The 20,149-nt window shown below is 42.3% G+C and overlaps 2 long non-coding RNA genes across 3 annotated transcripts in view; both read right to left on the reverse strand.

Annotated features, from left to right (window-relative positions):
• The window catches only part of LOC144687657 (uncharacterized), a 109,971-nt gene that overhangs the window by 70,127 nt on the left and 19,695 nt on the right, over positions 1–20,149 (reverse strand). The gene's annotated exons all lie outside the window — the stretch shown is intronic.
• Positions 305–18,610, reverse strand: LOC144687659 (uncharacterized). Its single transcript, XR_013578188.1, has 5 exons — positions 18,537–18,610; positions 15,597–15,682; positions 14,910–15,043; positions 5,100–5,224; positions 305–1,463 (listed from the first exon to the last, which is right to left on the reverse strand). It is a non-coding gene; the product is annotated as an uncharacterized LOC144687659 (long non-coding RNA).

Below are 20,149 nucleotides of genomic sequence, written 5' to 3' on the forward strand. Positions count from 1 at the left end.
TTAGCGGGAAACCCAACCCGCCATCAGCCCACCGTGAAAGTGGTGAGGGTAAAATTCCGAACTGTTTCACGCCGGCGGAATCCAATTTTTGGTCTCTCTCCGAATTTTCCACTCCCGCCCGCTACGAAACTCGCCGATGGCAGGATTGGAAAATTCCGCCCTTTGCTCTTGTGACACTAGAACATATTATGAATGACGCGAAGTATGAAATGTCATAGGTGATTTTCTTAAAATATGACTCACCTATTTACTTCCTTGCTTAGCACTTGGTCTTGTAGATTAATTTATTCTTTTCTTTGGCTTGATTACATTTGACCAACTTTTCATCATGGTGGTGCTTTGGCACTAATGTGCAAGCATGCAGCTCCAAAATTGCAACGGAATATTTACTGAAAACAAATGCAGCAAAAATAATTTGTTAGAATGCAGCATGGCTGTGAAGCAATTGCTGACAGAGGGATGTGTAGATGAAAGGACTGAAGAAACAAATGCCAATGTAAAGAACATGCATGATTCCAATCACCCAAATACAGCTTTACTTGGTAATTATTTACAGAGTTGACAGATGCCTTGCAGGGATCTTGTGCTATGGTTTGATTTGGTGCCTTTATATTTCACTAGACAATAAAAACTGCTCATTTTACCTGCTGTTAGATCAGTTGTCTGAGAGTTTTTTGCCTGTTTATTTGTCAATTCATTACAATGAAGACAATGGGATTAGCTGAAAGAATAAATAGATGTAAAATAAAACAAATAACAAGCTCAGTCAGGATCTATTTCTGCAACTGATTCAATTTAATTTTTAATTTTACATATCACACGTGCTGTTAACTCTAGTTTTTATATTCAACTATAAACTTTAGGGAATTCTAGTACACACTCTTATTGAGCACCTATGAAGTACAATTTTTGCAAGTATGTAGAAATGCATTGCATCGGCATCCATCCTCTCGGGAGACAATGGACTGTACCCAGGTTGAATGTCACTTCCGTGTTGAGCATTGTCTGTTGTGGCTGTACAGGCTGATTCACGAGTGGCAGTCCTTCTGCAGCTGGCACAGGTGAATAATGTGGGCCTGAGGTCAACTGATGTTTACTTCTTCTGGCCATTTCTTTCCACCACCTGGCCATTTCTTTTGTCCTCTTTTTTTTTTCTGAGCCCTTCTTGACTGCTTGTCTCCAGGAACTCCAGTTAGCAGCAAGGACTTCCCATGCATCAACTCTGATCCTGGTCAACTTGAAGTCTTGCTTGTAGGCATCCTTGTATTGCAGGTGTGGGAGATGTGGTGGTCCCGTGTTGATAGCAAGCTTGCCATAGAATATGGCTTTGAGGATGCGGTCATCATCCGACCCAGCCAATGGAGTTACCGCTGACTCAAGAGGGCAAACATGCTGGGGATTCCCACACATTGGTTCACTTCGATTTTCGGCACTCTGTCTTGCCAGGAGATGCCAATATTCACCTGAGGGAGTGGAAGTGGAAGCTGGTTGGCTGTTTTTCTTGACTTGGATAAGTTGTCCATACTTCACTGCTGTAAAGGGGGGTCCTGAGAGCGCAAGCCTGGTACACATGGAACAAAAACAGAAAATACTGGATAAACTCAGCTGGTCTGACGGCATCTTTGGAGAGAGAAATAGACTTAACGTTTCGAGTCTGAGCTCTGAAGAAGGGTCATACGGACTGTCAGGAAAATATAATAATTCTCATAATGTTATAGAATTTATTGTAAAATAGTGGTGTGTGTGTGTGTGTGTGTGCGCGTGCATGTGTGAGAGAGAGGCTTAATTGGATTAAAGGCAGCTGGTCTGAAGGCTTTGATGTAAACATGATAAACATGTTTGAAGTTCAGAGTGTAAGGTGTAAAAGGACATTTGCATTTTTTAATAAACCAGACTAGATTGTTTTTAAAGGAGGGGTGAAAGGTGTCACCTAGCCAGGTGAAGTTTAGAAACAGTGGCCAGCAATATTCCCTCGGCAGGCGGGCTCAGCAGGAGTGGGCGGGGTCGGTTGGGGAGCCGATTGCTGCCCGTGATCGGCTCCGCACTGCAATTTCATGCGGGCAGGCCAATTAATGCCTGCCCTGTGTGGATGGTGAGCGGCAGTGCTCAGCGCTACCTGTGCGGGCGGGGGAAGGAGGGAGAGCGGGCCTGGTGCGCAGTTCGAGCATGTGTGCGAAAGAGTGCTTCAATCTCCCTGAGACATGGAGCTGCCTCAGGGGGATTGAAGCGCTTTTTAAAAAAGTTAATAAAGGCAGTAAAAATTTTAAAAACATGTCCCCTCGTGTGACTCTGTCACATGAGCTGGGACATGTTTTTAATTCCAAAATAAAGTTTTTATTTAATGTTTATTTGCTTTAGGAAAGCTCATCCCGCTCCTGGATGAGGTTTCCTAAAAAATGTAAAGGCCGCTTTGAATTTAATTAGCTTGTTAATGCAGCCCACCGAACAAAATACCACGCAACTGTGCAACGACATCAGGACGCACACCCAACATCATCGCGTCATTTTACACTCGGGCGTGTTGGGTTCGTGCCCACATGCCGAGTAGAAAATTCTGCCCAGTGTGTTTATTTTTCCCAAAGATTACTGGTAAAATTTAGTGCTGTGAGGGATTATTATTAGAGAGGCAAAGTCCAAAGACATAGTGAAGCAATGAGTATTTGCATTCAAATGGGAAAATATGTATAAAGGAGCGAAGGCTGTGTGTAAGGGTAGACACTTTAAGATTTAACAAGTGTGAAAAGCCTTCAGCATCTAAGCCTCAAGCTGCTGTCTTCAAAGAACTGAAGTTAAGAAAACTCACTTTGAATTCGACTGGTTCAGGGTATCGTGTTTCTTTGCTTGGGTCTTTTAAAATCTATGTGTCTTACTGCTGTCTTAACAAAAGTGTAACTGGGGGTTAAATTATTTAGGGGATTTAGAAGTTATTATAGTAGTAATTTGTAGACATATGTGTGTGCTTAAAAATCATTTCTCTTATTAATAAATGTTTAATCTAGTTTTGTGAAAACCTATAAGACTTGGGCCTGAACCTTCTGGTCAGTGTGTGGGGGCGGGCCCCACTGGCCAACATGTAAAATGATGCGCGGTGACGTCGGACGTGTGTCCCAACATCACTGCGTGTCATTGCGATTTTCAGTTCAGCGGGCGCGCATCGGAGTCGGCTGCGCGCTTGCCGAACTGTCAAAGGCCAATTAAGGCCATTTAAAAACCAATTCAAATCATTAACAGGGCTGCCAGTCCAACCTTAAGATTGGTGGGCAGGCGAAGAGCCCAGGCGGCCTTCGCATTTCTCATGAAACCGCATCCACGGGTGGGATGAGGTTTCATGAAGGCTTTATAAATTAAATTAAATTTTTTATTGAAATACATAAACATGTCCAGCTCATGTGATACTGTCACATGAGGATACATATCTAAGCAATTTTTTAACTTCTTTTTTACCATTTTTGGGAATGAAATTAATCTCCCTGAGGAAGCTCCGTGCCTCAGGGAGATTTCTGCGCTGCACAGGCCCCAACTCTTCCTCTTCCCCCCACAGGGAGCACTGAGCACTTCCGGGTGTGCGTCACGCTGGGCGGGCCTTAATTGGCCCGCCCATGTAAAATGGCAGCATGCAGCCAATCGTAGGCGGCGATCAGTTGTGCGCCCGCCCGCACCCACTCCTGCCCAGCCCGCGCGACAGGGAGAAAATTCTCCCCTTGGTGACCTTATTGCTACTGAATTCCATGCACACATCTCAAAATTTATACAAATTGCAAAACAAGCTCTGGCAGTTGTTTCACGTTTCCCTTTGGGATTTGAACAACTCAGCATTTACCATCAGCTATGCCATAACAGGACTCGAAACGTTAACTCTGTTTCTCTCTCCACAGATGCTGTCGGACCTGCTGAATTTTTCTCCCATTTTGTGTTTTTGTTTCAGGTTTCCAGCATCTGCAGTATTTTGCTTTTATCCTGGTACACATGGAGCTTTGTATTTTTGGTTAGTTTGCTTTTCAGTTAGTATGTACAATAACGTGGATATTTTAGGTGAAAATATTAGTAACAGATGGAAGGAAACAGTAAACATTCCAGAACAACTGTTTACACTGAGAGTGAGAATGAAGACTTTTTAAAAAATCATAAGGTACAATTGGAGGGGGGGGTGTATTTGCTCACAGAATCTCCTGTGCATGAGGAATGGTAGAAGAAGAGTCTCATCTCCATGCAAAAATCGAGCTGGACAGCTGAATATAAAAATATTAAAATCAGAAGTATGTGTGTGTGGTCAGACCATTAATCTTCTATAATTGAGATTCAGGCAGGAATGCAGAAGGTGTGGGAGAGAGATGGTCATAGAATTGCTGAGATTCCAGCAGATCTTTAAACACAAAGAGAGAAGACAGGTATTGTCAGGAACAGTCTGTCATTCTTTCATTACGACATCCATTGATGGACATCAGTTAACTCAGAAAAATATACTGAGTTAGGGAAATAATTACACACAAGCCTAATTTATCAGACAAAACAAGGACCAATGATTGATGCCCTTTTTATTTGGTCTAAGTAGCATGTTATCATCATTTGAAATGTAAGTAAATTATTGTTTTGATTTGCAAAAATTAGCTCACATTTAAAATCAAGTAGAATTATGGTGAAGGAGACTATGCATTCACTTGATTTCAAACCAACATCAAACCCTCAGGAAATATAATATTGAGTGAAAATAAATTAATTTACATTTTGATATGCTATTGAAATTTATATATATTTTACTTTATATGTATAAATAAACACACTGGATTAGCTGACGGCCCTGTGTAACTGCATGGATGCACAGTCCTAACACGCCACTGATTATTTACTATTGGTCAGGCACATTGTCCAGGGAGATCTCTGGTGTGGATCAATGTTTGTCTGAACAGGTTCACTGAAGACTATTAAGGCAACTTTCATCTCATTAATTGATTCACATGGAGTTTTATGAAAGGCAATGGGGACACTTGAGAAATATGAATGCAGACTATGAAACAGAAATAGGAATAGTTGCAGGGAGGAAAGTAGATTGGCCAGAGTAAAATACAGATGGAGCTTACTAAAATAAACCATCTAATTACCTTCACAAATTCACCTTGCGAGAGCTTCCATATTTTAATCCACTGTACCTACACAGAGGCACATAGGCATGTTGGCACCATTATTTTCTGGCAAATCTCCTTTTAGGCAATACCTGTCGCTTTCCCTGCAGAAAATATCTAAATTTAATGCATGTTATATACTTTTGTTTTATGCTACTGCCATATGCTTACTAATGGCCTTCACAAAAAGGCTGTGGTAGCTGGGCCAATGGGGGTTTTCAAGACAGAGATGAAGAGTTCTGTGGCATGGGAAGGGAGTCAGGGATATACATGGTGGATAAATGGAGCTAAGGTTCAGATCAGCCACACAGAAATACAGATTACAGTTATATTGCACCTTTCACAACTCCAGGGCATTCCAAAGCACATTATACTCAATGGAGTAGATTTGACGTGTAGTCACTGTAGTAATACAGAAAACACGGTAACCAATTTGCACACAGCAAGCTCCCACGAATAGCAATGAGATGATGACCAGACAATCTGTTTTAGTTCTGCAGGCAGAGTTGGTGACACTAGAGCAAAGGTTCTCTATGGCCTTGTTGCACAAGTTATTTCATGAATCCAACCTCATGTGGACACTGAAGAAAAAGAGGGTCCTGAACGGAACAAGTTGCTAGAACAACCTGAACATTTCACAAGATATAATGCAGCCACAAAGTTGTTGTGCATGAGGGTCTGCAGACTGGCATTGATCAGAATGCAAGAATATTGGCATCTATACTGGGCATCACTGTTGTGTTATTATAATGATATAATACCTTGGGCTTATTTACCATATAAGACACAAGGCTGGTGCTCATAAGGGATTGGGTAAACACTTTGCGGGTTCATTTATTAAGACGAGGCACAGGAGAACAGTTATACATAGAAATAAAGCTTGAAGGTATCAGAGCTGTGTGTGTGTGTGCTCTGCTCAAAGCAAATGTGAAACAAAGACTAGATCACATGACACATTTCCCTTCTAGCGATGCCATGTTGATATCCCTTAAAGGCATGTGACAACATCCCCTTTCTTTTTAAAGATACCTCCCCCCCCCACTTCCAAAGAAGTATAACTATTTACAATACATGTCCATGGGCAGGATATTGAATTCGGCAAGCGGGGGAGCGGGGCCTGCTCGCTGACGCATAAAATGACGCAGAATGACGTCGGGCGGAACTCCCGATGTCACCCTGCATCGTTTCAATTTTCAGCCAAATCAGCTGTGCGCCCGCCGAACGGTCAACGGCCAATTGAGGCCATTTAAAAACTAATTGAAGTAGTTAAAGGACTTGCCTGTCCAACCTTAAGGTTGGCGGGCAGGTCGGGAGCCCTGGCGGGCTTCAGAAAACGCATGAAACCTCGTCCATGGGTGGTATGAGGTTTCATGTAGGTTTTTAAAAATTTAATAAAAGTTGAATTAAAAGTGATGGACATGTCCCAACTCATGTGACAGTGTCATGTGAGGGGACGTGTCAGGGAAATTTTATTTGGCTATATTTCACATTTTCGAATTTGGCACCAGTCTCCTTAAGGCAGCACTTAGCCTCAGGGAGATGAGTGCACGCTTTTGCGCGCATGTGTGAAAAAGCGCATTCTCGGCTGAGGGAATCACCCCCCGCCCGCACAGGAGCGCAAAGCGCTTCCTGGCGGACGTCACGCTGGGCAGGCCTTAATTGGCCCGCCCACTTAAAATGGCGGTGCACCCCCGATTGAGGGCGCCGATTGGAGGCGCGCCAGCATGCGCCCGCTCCTTAACTTTCCCCCCAACAGGGGGAACATTCTTCTCCATGTTTAGTTACCATTATGTAAGTGTATGTAGAACTGATGAATCTACGAGTCTCTAAAGTGTACAGGCAATTTGCTGGTACACCAGATCTTTTAATGGTAATCCTGGCTGGAGGTTTCTTTAATTGCTCACAGTGATCTGTGGGATTGTCATTCTTGGATGTTGTTCCTGGTTGCAATTGGGATCTTGTCCTAGATGCAATAGGACTGTACAGTGATGGAAGAGCTGGAATGGATCTGATTTGTCATCGGTTAGCCTCATCGTCTGTATGTAATGACTTCACTGGACCTTGGTTCCAAACAAACCTTGGTTGTCACCTTGGTTGGTTGCCACGTACCTTCTGTGGGATCCTGGATGTGAACTTACTGTTCCAACTGTAAGCTTGGCAATTCTGTACCTGAATTTTTATTGTGCATCTTGGTCATCTTCACTTGTGGTTTTAAAAAGTGCTCTCTAGTTTCTGAAATAGTAGAATGGATAAGAGTGGATAAACTGGTATGCATTGGTCTGCCGAACATGAGCTCTGCCAGTGATGGAATAGTTGCACTTAAAGGTGTCACTCTCAGATGTAACATCACAATGTGCATATCTTGCATGGTCTGTCCACTTTTGAGAATTAGGAATTTCACCAAGTGAATCATTCATTCAGCTAGGCCATTAGATCTAGGGTAATGGGTAGAAGAAGTAGTGTGATTGATATTCCGCCTCTCTCACCTATTCTGAAATGGCTTACCAATAAATTGTGAACCGTTATCCATAATGATCTCTCTAGGCATACCAAATGACTGAAAATGGCATTTAGAGTGTGCGCGAGGCTGAATGTATTCTGCATATGTCAAATGATGGAGTACTTGATAAAGTAGTCGATGATGACGATGAATTCAGTGCCATGGACATGAAAGAGGTTGGATGCAATTTGGACTAATTATGGGAAGGAACGCCGTGTGGAATCAATGGTGTTCTGTGCTGACTGCGCAAATGCTCTTGACATGCCTCGCACTTCTTGATGACAACAACAATGTCATTGTCCATACCTCGCCAATAGACTATCTCTCTTGCGAGTCTTCTCACCTGATCTATGCCCATGTGTGAGTGATGAAGTTGTTGAGGGGTATCAGGTTGTAAAGATTCCAGCATGATGACCTGCCTGCCTGCCTTTAAAAATAAAATCCCAGGAGTTGCTTAGCTCATCCCAATAAGGACAAAATGGTCTCATGTTCGCGGACATGCAGAATTGGATCAGGATATCCTTCGATGATGACTTTCCACAGTTTCTGTAGTGTAGAATCTTTCACTGTTTCTTCTCATAGCTGCTGGCATTTCTGTTATGCAAAATGTACCAGATCAATTTGGAGAACGTCTTTAATTTCAGTATCAATGAAGTCAACTTGTAGATCTAAGGATATATCTTCAATTTTCGCTGGGTTAAGCAATCCGCTATGTGTATTTTTTAAAATTCAGTCACGGGATGTGGGCTTCGCTGGCTGGGCCATCATTTATTGCCCATTCCTAGCTACTCTTGAGAAGGTGGTGGTGAGCTGCCTACTTGAACCACTGCAGTCCATGTGTTGTAGATACACCCACTGTGCTGTTAAGAAGAGAGTTCCAGGATTTTGACCCAGCAACAGTGAAGGAACGGTGATATATTTCCAAGTCAGGATGGTGACTGACTTGGAGGGGAACTTCCAGGTGGTGGTGTTCCCATCTATCTGCTGCCCTTGTCCTTCTAGATGGTAGTGGTCCTGGGTTTGGAAGGTGCTGTTGAAGGAGCCTTGGTGAATTCCTGCAGTGCATCTTGTAGATGGTACACACTGCTGCTACTGTGCATTGGTGGTGGATGGAGTGAATGTTTGTAGATGTGGTGCCAATCAAGCGGGCTGCTTTGTCCTGAATGGTGTCAAGCTTCTTGAGTCACACTTATGACTTGTGCCTTTTAGTTGGTGGACAGGTTTTGAGGAGTCAGGAGCTGAGTTACTCATTGCAGGATTCCTAGCCTTTGACCTGGTCTTGTAGTCACAGTATTTATATGGCTAGTCCCATTCAGTTTCTGGTCAATGGTAACCCCCAGGATGTTGTGTGGGGGATTCAGTGATGGTAATGCCACTGAACATCAAGCGGCGATGGTTGGATTCTCTCTTTTTGGAGATGGTCATTGCCTGACACTTGTGTGGTGTGAATGTTTCTTGCCACTTGTCAGCCCAATCCTGGATATTGTCCCGGTCTTGCTGCATTTGGACATGGACTGCTTCAGGAGTCGCGAATAGTGCTGAACATTGTGCAAACATATCATCAGTGAACAGCCCCACTTCTGATGGAAGGAAGGTCATTGATGATGCAGCTGAAGATGCATGGGCCTAGGACACTACCCTGAGGAACTCCTGCAGTGATGTCCTGGAGCTGAGATGACTGACCTCCAACAATCACAACTATCTTCCTTTGTGCTAGGTATGTATCTGATGTGATCATCAAGTTACCTGGCTTGTTCCTAATCTCACAGCAGTAACCTTGAATCTTTATCAAGAGACATTGCTGTTTTGGTGGCGCAGTGGTCAATCACCTCCAGTAGCTTGTGGTCAGTCTCTACCACAAATCTTTTCCCAAAGATATAGGTGTGAAAATGCATGATTCTAAATGTTAAAGCTACTGTTTCCCACTCGATGTTGGAGTAGTTGGATTGCATTATGGATAGAGATTATGAAGCAAGTGCAATCGGCTTGCCTTTTTGTAGTAAGCATGCGCCCAGAGCTCTCTGTGAGGCATCTATATCTAGGGTAGTTGTCTCCTTAGGATCATAAAATTGCAATGTCAGTCCTTCTGATAATGATTGTTTCAGTGCTTTGAGGAGGTATTGGTGGTCTTTGTGCCACAGGAAAGGCACATCCTTTCTCAACAATTCCCTTAGTGATGAAGATTTTTGAGTGAAATTGGGAACGTATGGAGACAAGAAATTAAAGGGACCCAGGCATCTTCAAAGATTGTCCTTATCTTGAGGAGTTGGCATGGCCTTAATATCATCTATTTTACTTGGATTGTGACGTGTGCCTGCACTGGAATAAACAGAACCGAAGAAATTGATCTGCTGCATATTGATGTCGCATTTCAGACTGCTGAACACTCATCCTTCATTACATGCCACTAACATCAATAAGTGCAGATTATAGTCATGTTCTTGCTTCATTCATCCTACAACAGATATGCCACCTGCGATACAGATGCATCCTGGTACAGTGCATGTAGTGTAGCCCATGTGAGCTTGAAACAGACCCTGTTTAACAACGCAAAAGCAAGTGATTGAAAAATAGTATCATACAAATGGGGTACGAAATGTAATAAGCTCTTGGGACTTTGCCACAAAATGTACTAACCAGTAACCATGCTTGGCATCAAGCTTCGAGAAGAATTTTGCACCTGAAAATCTCAGATTTAACTCTTCTAATGTGGTTATTTTGTAAGGACTGTATTTAAAAGCTGTGCTTCAAAATCGGGGATTAAGGCATACTCTCAATGACACATCCTTCTTTATGACACGTGATTGAGCTGCACCAATTTGTGTGTTCTTGTACTCTTATAATGACTCTGTCTTTCACAATTTTATCTAGTTTGACCTTCAATTTGTCTTGTATGTGGATTGAAAACATTCCAGTATGAAGACTTGCCTCCTTTAAAAATGAACCTTCAGGAGATGTCCAGCTCGTCCCAATAAGAACAAAATGGATCAATTGATAGACTAGCATTCTCCTGCAAGTTTAATGTTGCAGTTCCCTTGAAACTGCCAATTTTGTCAAAACATTTAGAATATTTCAATGTTAAGTCATGAACTGAGGTGAAAGCAGTAGTTTCTGAAGTTAATCTGCCTTTTGGTGTCTGACTGATTCCATGGATTGTTACTAGTGTGAGATCACAACATGCTGGTAGGCCTGCAATCACTGGGCCTTTAGTTTCCATGATGTAGAACATCAGTGGCACCCTGGAGGATTGATTGTACTTGCACTCCAGGACTATGGAATTAGTGAACCATTGTATGCTGTAAGTTTCACAGTAGTTGGTTTCGCTATGGCTTTCTATGTCTGTGGATACATGTCTTTTAGAATTCGCAGAAGTAGTATGTTGGCATGCGCCCCTGTGTCAATCTTGACCAATAATGAATAGTTGCCAACTTTTTTATGGCAGATAATTCGAATCTTGGCAAACCCTTCAGATGGTGTGATGGTATCCAAGAGATTGATGGTGTGAAATGTGTTTACTGCTCTTCATCTCATCATGCACATCATCCCCATTTTCTGTTTTGTCAGTCACCCCATTTCTGATGGGATACTGGATGGTCACTCTTATTTCTTGAAGGTACCCGTTGCATGCAGTCTGTTTGGATTAGTGCACAGCTCTTTGTAGCTGCATCAGCCTTTGCTCTGGTGCACTGCCGCTGCCAATGGCTTTCTGTCACATGGCTTGCAGAATTTATGAAAAGCTGGGCATTTTCTTGGTGCACACAGAAGGCCACACATTCCACATGGCTTGTTAGGTTTGGGTGTTCTAGTAGTGTGTCAATAATTGGGGTTGCACTTAGAACCTGTAAGCTTTGTCAATCTGCAAGGATCACTTACGTCCATCCTTGAGAAGCTCTTCGATGCTATACATTTTGGGCTTGTCTAGTAGATCATTCTGGAATGCTTCCATGGGAGTGGGTGCGATCACCAATCAACAATTCTGTCTGCTAGCTCTTCCTTTGAAAAATCACAGCGCATACCCTTTTCTCTGCATCTGCTGATAAAGTGGTCTATGGATTCTGTGGGCACTTGTCAAAATGACATGAACTCTAGTCAATGGATACGGAAGTTTAATCTGATTCTGAACCGGTCTTCCGTTGTAGTCCATATCTTTTGGAGATCCTTTAGCTCTTCTTCTGCTAATCCTGATGTGTTCAGCCTATGTAGACCTTAACCGCCAAATGTTAGGTAAATTTTTACAGCTCGCTTGTTAGGTTCAGACACACCTGAATCAAGAAACCATAGCTCTGAATGCAGTTTCAACAATTTGAATTCGGATAGTAGGTCAGCTGCATCCCAATTCAAACTGGGGAATTTTATGGACTTTCTGACAATATGTCTTTGACCTTCCTTTTTCTATAGTACCTAAGTTGAGTGTCGCTGTGACTGCCTTTGTGCACTTTTCTGAAGCCCTACCCATGAAGCTGAGTTACAGTGGAAATGTACAACGGAGTAATGGCATCTTTGCTTTTTTATTCAATTGACTATTCAGTGACTCCCAAAGCCACCCATTATAATCACAACTTTCTCTGGCCTGATTTTAATGATGGTAGTTCTGTTATTTTTTGTTTGGCTCTTCCTTGCTTGCTATCAATCTGGCCAAACTGAGCGAACCTGGTGCTGGTCCTCTCGACGTGCTGTCCCACTCACTGAACTGACAGTCTATGCATTGCAATCTCACTATGAGGGATCCATCTGCATTCCAGTTCTTTATTAGAGCACTAGCTCAACGCTGTGTCTCCAAGGCTTTTCTTTGCAGTTACCACACTGCGTTTTCAACACTCTCCGATGCTGCGACTTCGTTGTGGTCTGACCAAAACATCAAGGACCTTCTCATGCCATGTAGCATGATCCAATGCTGGTCACCACATCGTACCTGTACTTAAACTTGCTGCCACTTGTCTGACCACCACTGATCACCATGTTGTGTTATTATAATGATATAATACCTTGGGTTTATTTACGATACAAGACAAAAGGCACCAAATGCTCATAAGGGATTGTGTAAACATGTTGTGGGTTCATTTATGAAGACTAGGCACATGAGAATAGTTATACTTAGTGTAGTAATTGTAAGTAAAACCTTTCATACTGTTATAGGGATCATGTGACTATACAGACAAATCAGCCCTAAGCACGGGTAATCTGAGGGGCAGAGCTTTCAAGCCCTGGTCTCAGAACAAGCATATAGCTTTATCAGGAGCTCTGTAAATAAAGTTTACTGTTTGTTAAAAGAAACTTGCCTTGCACTCCAAATTTATTACAACTGGCGATGAGAATAAATAGCTCCAACGCTGCACCTTGCCTCTTGAGTGTGAGTATTTCAATTTTTAATACTCACCAGCAATGCCACTCTTCGGCAGGGTTAATCCGTATAACTCATTCACCAAGGATTGGAGTCAGTACATAGAGTGCCTAGGTTTCTGCTTTGTGGCGAATATAATAACAGTGGGGGAGAAACAGAAGGCAATTCTCCTAAATATCTGTGGGAGGAAAATTTATAATCTAATCTGATTGACAGCTCCAAACGCGCCAAATTCCAGATCTTTCACCGAGCTAGTAGATCTTGTGAAGGCACATTTTCAGCCTAAACCATCGGTGATCATACAAAGATTCAAGTTCAACTCTAAAGTAAAGGCCCCCATGAGTCAATCACAACATATATCGCAAAGTTAAAACAGTTATTGGAGCACTGTGACTTCGGGGATACTCTAAATGGCATGTTGTGAGATCGTTTGGTTTGCGGCATGCACGATGATGCCATTTAGCGCTGTTTGCTTGTAGAAGTTGATATAGACCTGAAGCGCGCCATGGAGGTAACACTAGGAATGGAAAATGCTGAGAGGGACTCACAGGCTTTGCAGAGTGTGCAAAATGGTGTCGTTCTGCAGTTAGGGCGGGAACCTGCCGCCAGGCCTGGTGTGAAGATCAAGGAGACAACCATAAAGTGGGACAGTGTCCCTACTGCTCAAAAATAAAGAAATACTGGAAGCAGCTCACCAGTAATTCGGAAATTAAAACGTTACCGATGTGGGGTAATTATGTTCTGGAAACCTGCATATTTAAAAAGGGCATGCTGTAAAACACTGCAGGAGAAGATCAAGACAGCCATTCAGACAGAAGGCCAAGTTAAATGAAGTGCACAATATCGATGAACCAGGAGCTGCTGATGCTAGTGCTTATTCCCCATACGACCTGAAGGCCAGGAAAACTGAACCAATCACTGTTACCCTTCAAGTAAATGGAAAGCCTCTGGTCATGGAGGTTGATGCAGCAGCATCGACCACAGTGTTGGGAGAACACATCTTTAAATACCTCAGTGAAGGTATCCAGCTATTGAAAAACTCAGCAGGCCTGACAGCATCTGTGGAGAGGGAAACAGAGTTAACGTTTTGAGTCTGTATGACCCTCCTTCAGAGCATACAGGTCATACAGACTCAAAATATTAACTCTGTTTCTCTCTCCACAGATGCTGTCAGACCTGCTGAGTTTTTCCAGCATCTTCTGTTTCTATTTCAGATTTCCAGCATCTGCAGTATTTTGCTTCTAACCCAACCATTGAGCTTGGAGCAAACCACGGCTCAGCTAAAAATGTACACTGGAGAGGCAATACAGGTGAAAGGCATCACCTCTGTGCCTGTATCCTACAGGCAACAGACAGCCCAGCCGCCAGTGATTGTTGTAACAGGTGAAGGATATAGCCTTCTGGGCTGTGATTGGTTGAAAGAAATTAAACTCAATTGGTCAGAAATTTTTGAAGTCAAAACAGGAGGAATTCCTAAATTGTTAAAAAAAAGTATGACAGAGTATTCCGAGATGAGTTCGGGAAAATAAAAGGTCTATAAACTAAAATATACGTGGATTCTGAAGCATCACCTCGGTTTTTTTAAGGCAAGACCTGTGCCTTACACCCTAAAGGAGAAGGTGGATATGGAATTGTGCTGTTTGGAGAAATTAGGAATAATTCAGCCAATCCAATTTTCAGAAGGGGCAGCATCCATAGCCCCTGTGATGAAACCAGATCAAACCATTCGCAACTGTGAAGATGACAAATTAACTGTGAACAAGGCTACTAAATTAGACAAAATACCCAATCCCAAAGATTGAAGATCTGTATGCTAAACTTGCAGGAGGAAGATCCTACATTAAACTGGACATGAGCCATGCATACCAACAGCTAGAGCTGGACAACACATCAGTAGGATATGTCACCCTAAACATGCACAAAGGCCTGTACAAATATATACGCCTACCCTTTGGTGTGTCATCTGCCTGTGCGATTTTCCAAAGAACCATGGAAAGTCCATTACAAGGATTTCCCCGAGTTATAATATACCAGGATGACGTCCTGATCACAGGATCAACGGAAGCAGAACATTTGGCCAACCTAGAAGAGATGGAAAGAGCAAACCTTTTAAGCAAGCATGAAGAAATTATTCAAAGGAACGTTAGAAAGACAAATGTCAAGATTTCTTTTCAACTTATTGCACTACTCCTCATGCAACTACGGATTCAACACAGTCAGAATTGCTAATGAAACGCTGACTTCGTACAAGATCGAGTCTAGTATTTCCTAACTTAGAGGGGAAAGTGGAGAAAAAACAGAGTAGTCAGAAAGTGAATCATGATGTTCACAGTAAAGATTGGAAATTTATTATGGGGGGTACAGTTTTTGTACGAAAGTTTGCAACTGGACTGAGATGGATACAATCACCTCAAGTCATATCGAGTGGAAGTGGAAAACAGAATTGTTAGGAAGCATGGGGATCATTTCAGAAGTCGAGACACACCCCAACAACCATTTACTCCATATGAACTCGGAATCAACCCTTTGACCTCTGAGGTGCCAGATCAACAAAGAAAAGACATACCTGATGTCTCTGTTAAAGTAAATAATTCTGAACTGCCATTGTCTAAGGATATCCCTGATGCCGTAGTACCTGGTCAAATCGATCCAATGGAAGAATCTCAAGTTGTAGAGCTGCGTCACTCTACCCGAATCAGAAAACCACCTCAGAGACTTGATCTATAATTACATGAATTGTATATATTTGTGTATGATTGGGGTTAAGATATTTTTGTGAATAAGAGTGGTAAAACAAAATTAAAGGGGGAGGAATGCCGTAATTATAAGTAAAACCTTTCATACTGTTATGGGATCGTGTGACTATACAGATGAATCAGCGGGTAATCTTAGGGGTGGAGTTTTCTAGCCTTGGTCTCAGTACAAGCATGTAGCTTCATCAGGAGCTCTGTAAATAAAGTTTACTGTTTCTTACAAAAAACCTGCCCTGCATTCGAAGTTTATTACATTTAGGTATAAAGCTTGAAGGCATCAGAACTGTGTGTTTGCGCTCTGCTCAAAGCAAAAGTGCAACTAAAATCGGATCATATAACATGTATGCCTTCTAATGATGTCATGCTGATATCCCTTAAAGACATATTACAACAATCACTGCCATGCATATCATGATTAAAGTTGAAGAATCTCTCAGGAACTCTCTTGGTGAGGCGGGAGTGTCTAAAATTTATGATGTGTTAAAGCCTAGCTTCAAAGCCTTTGGAAAAAAAATTGGAGACATCTATTAGAAAAATATTCCGAGACACTGTTCTGCTCAGTGGTCACTGCTTACCGTGATCGATGGCTGCTACCAGGACAACCTTAAGTAGCAACGGGTGCAGAGGAAGAGGCATCCGGCACTCAGCTTGCCACAAGTTCCTTGGTCGCTGGACAAAGGATGGGACAGGTAGGCAACCCTCCTCTCTGCACCCCCACCCCTCCCCGTCATGCCCACAAGAAGCATAGGCCTTGTTTTATCCCTATCAATACAGGTGAGCCCATTAGTGATGCTACAAGCTGGCTCACAAGAAATCTCAGGTGAAGTCTTTATTTTCCATTAACAAAACTCCTTCTGCAAATAGGGAAGAATGCTGCAGGACAAATGAAAAACCCTGTCGCATATTACACCATATCACATTCAGCAGACACATTATGTGATAGCAAACGCAAGCAACTTTTAGAAGTGAGAGCGAGGAGTGAGATTAACTGCCCTTCACATCATGCAACTTTGTCTTGCAACAAGAAGCCTTAGAAAACCTGACCTCAGTACAGGTCAAAGGAAAAATCCTCCATTAGCTAGTGTTATAACGGACGTGGAGGAAGGTGGGTGCACTTGGCAGAAGCCTTTGGGACCTTGCTGTTGGAGACAATGACTTTGGCCAATTATCATCAGCTCATGCCAACCAATAGTAGGACCTGGACAATATTCAGGTTTAAGCTGACAAGTGGCAGGTCACATTCATGCCACATAAGTCCCCACAGAGCGCTACAAGAATCATATTTTAATGCTCAGTCAAGTTTTCCACTTCAAAATTCCTTGAACTCGGTTATACTTTTCTCTCTGCCAAAATCTTCTGGCTTTATCACGCTGATCTAACTCCTGTTTCATACTGTGGAAATTAAACAGCAGCTAAGAGGTTTTGCTGCTTTCCATCCAGTTAATCCTTAACAAGTAAACACTGTGCATTAAGGTATTGTTATACCTGCTTGCTCCTAGAAGCAAACCACTGAGCAGGTGCAAAAATTAATACACATTATTATTACACAGTAGAAACTTATTTCATCTTTATCTTGTCATTACTGTGTTGAGTTATATTGCAAAACGTCATCGGAAAATGGAACTCTTTGTCAGGTGTCCCAACAATTCTTGCCAATTTGTCCTAACCTATCCTGTTCTCAGTGTTGCCATTTCTGGTTGGATATGTCCCTAGAGGTTACATCACCTGACCTCTTGCTCCCAATTGTTTCACTCAATCAAATGACCTTTTTCACATCTCAATTATTCTTATAACTAATAATCCAAAATGTTCAAAGAAAGTTGAAAGAAGATGCAATTTTTTCTTAATATCCCAACATTTTGCTCCAGGGTTACTTGCAGTAATGTACAAGAGATGAATTTAAGCTCTGGCCAGGAACATTGTGGAGAATTGGCAATCCTATCCCCAGTACTGCAGATGGAATTTGTTGTTACGAACATTGTTAGAGGATATTTTGACATTTTGATGTATTTTGATCCAATTGTATCTGCACCCAACATAAAACATGCTTAGCAAAAATTATACTTGTAGCTGAAAGTTGCTTCTTACAGGACTTCTGACAAGCTGGATTTATGTAGTTTTGTTCCTACCATCTGTGTTAACAATCATGTTTTGAAAAATATGGCCTGTTATAACTTGTGCCACATGGTTATCATTTACAAAAGAGTTCTAATTACTTAGGACCTTAAAAAAGTAGCTGAAGGCTATTCGAACTTTTATAGTTTAAATAATTTTCTTCATCATTGTTGTTTTCTTCACGATTTGTTATTTTTATTATTTTTTTGTTTTATTATTTTAGTCTCATCTGCCTCACCCAGACACAAAGCTCCTGGCACATCAAAATGTCTGCAGCAAATCTGCTGTGGCAACCACCCATTTTCTTTCTACTGTAGTTTAGTCAAATTGTCTCCGAGAAAGCCCATGGGATTAAATGTTTCATAAGTTAAAAATGAAATCAAATCGGATTTGAATGATCTATTGCATACTGTAACTCCATAAATGAAGTCTAAAAAGGAATCAGTAATCCTGGCCATTAACGATGGTGCATAGCCCAGTGTCTCCTGCAAAGGAAATTATAGACTGCTCACTGTTTACTTTGTGCAGGAATGTAGCTGCTGGTGTGGTTTAAGTTCGAAGTCCATGAAGATGTCTTACTTACAAGTAAACATAATATAGTGAAGATCAACTAATAGCATTCACCTCACACTCAATTATTTCATTCCATTTGGATCAGTTTTTGTAGTCCAAATTCATTATTATCCAATAATCATTTATTTACCTACCTACGGTGCATTGTTTGCATGACTGAGTTAAATGCACCCTTGAGTGTTCTTTGCTGAATAAACAGTTCCCATCCTTCAATATATGTCCAGTAACAAAATAGCCCTCTCCTCCTACAAATCAAAGCATTGCATGTTTATGTTTGGGTAGGCTTGCAATTATTTGTAAGTGTATGTATGCATTTTCTGTGCAAGTATTGATACTCATATGTCTTTGAGTTTGTATCAGGTTACGTACAGATTTCTACACCTGATGTTTTCATTTGCATTTATCCTGAGGGAAAAATAATAAACTCATGAAGAAGGTAAATTTCTAAATTAAATTTCTAACTTTAGGTGGTCATCAAATGGACTCAATTTTTGTAGCACATTTGGAAACAATAACTTAAATGAAGAAACATTAAAAAAAGTGTTGACTGAAAAGTTTTGGCTCCATGGCGACGCTGGAGCTGCGAAAGCCAGTGGCTTGTCGAGTGGGGTGTGCAGCAGTTCTGCTCAACCCACATGGCGCCCCGTGCTGGGAAGGGTACTCACGGGTCCATGCTGTGTCCGCACCAGAAGCTTCCCTACTGACCAGATGGTGTTGTCATTCTAGGTGATGTATTTCACCCATGTATTTCAAATTTGGATATTGCAGGTCCACGGAACACATTCGTTTGTCACCCATCAAAGAAAATGTGTTCAGCTGCAAGAGGGACCCCCCTACAAGCGTTACGGAAAGGACCATCCATCCAACTTGCAGTTAACATGATTTCGATTAACTTCCACTATTGCAAAGTCTGTGGAAGTACTCTGAAGCATTTTATGGAGGTGCTGTGGTGAGTTGCTGGATTTGGCAGGGACCGTCGCTGCATCCTCACAGGAAGGACAGAGGATTTGGTGACCTGCGCACATAAAGGCTGAAGCGGGTATGGGGACAGTGGTTGCAATGCCTCTAGTTCAGCAACATGACAGGGAAATGGAGCATAGGCTGCAGAGAGAGGAAGCTCTGTATGGAGGGAGGGAGACGTGGAGGCAGAGAGGGAGCTTTGCTCTGGACAGACTGACTATCGGCACTCAGACTCTGGTTCTCTTAGGACAGCATCCCTTCAGCACCATCGCTCCACTATACCGGCGTTCCCGTTCAGCTGTGACATCACATTAAATCGTCTTCTTGACCAGATGCTGCAATAAAAGCCACCGACAAAAATATTGTCACAACATTGTTATCCAACAACACATTCAATGATACAAGCAAAAATGAACTATTCACCCTTATGCATTCTCTTAGTGCCAGTTTTGTGAAAGCTCTTGCTTGTCCTAGTGCTCCTACGCCTTGCGACCCCAGTGACTGCAGCATGGCTGGTGAAAGTCTGCTGACTTGGGGGAGACTGAAGATGGCCTTGGAGGATAACCTCGAGAGGCTCTGGGCCTGTAGAGCCTGACTTTGAACTGCACCACTTTGGCATGTGTGGTAACAGTATGGGCTGGCTGACAGGCAGCAGCAAAAGGCACTGGTGGAGTGGGTGTGGCAGGAGCACGAATGTTGTTTCCTGAAAGAGGACAGCAGTTTAGTGCTCCACAGGGCCACCGCCACCTACCCAGGGCAGTATCTCAGCAATCCTAGTAGCCTGTTG

The sequence above is a fragment of the Cetorhinus maximus genome, chromosome 12 (genome assembly GCF_964194155.1).
Source record: "Cetorhinus maximus chromosome 12, sCetMax3.hap1.1, whole genome shotgun sequence".
In the NCBI taxonomy this organism is placed as follows: Eukaryota; Metazoa; Chordata; class Chondrichthyes; order Lamniformes; family Cetorhinidae; genus Cetorhinus; species Cetorhinus maximus.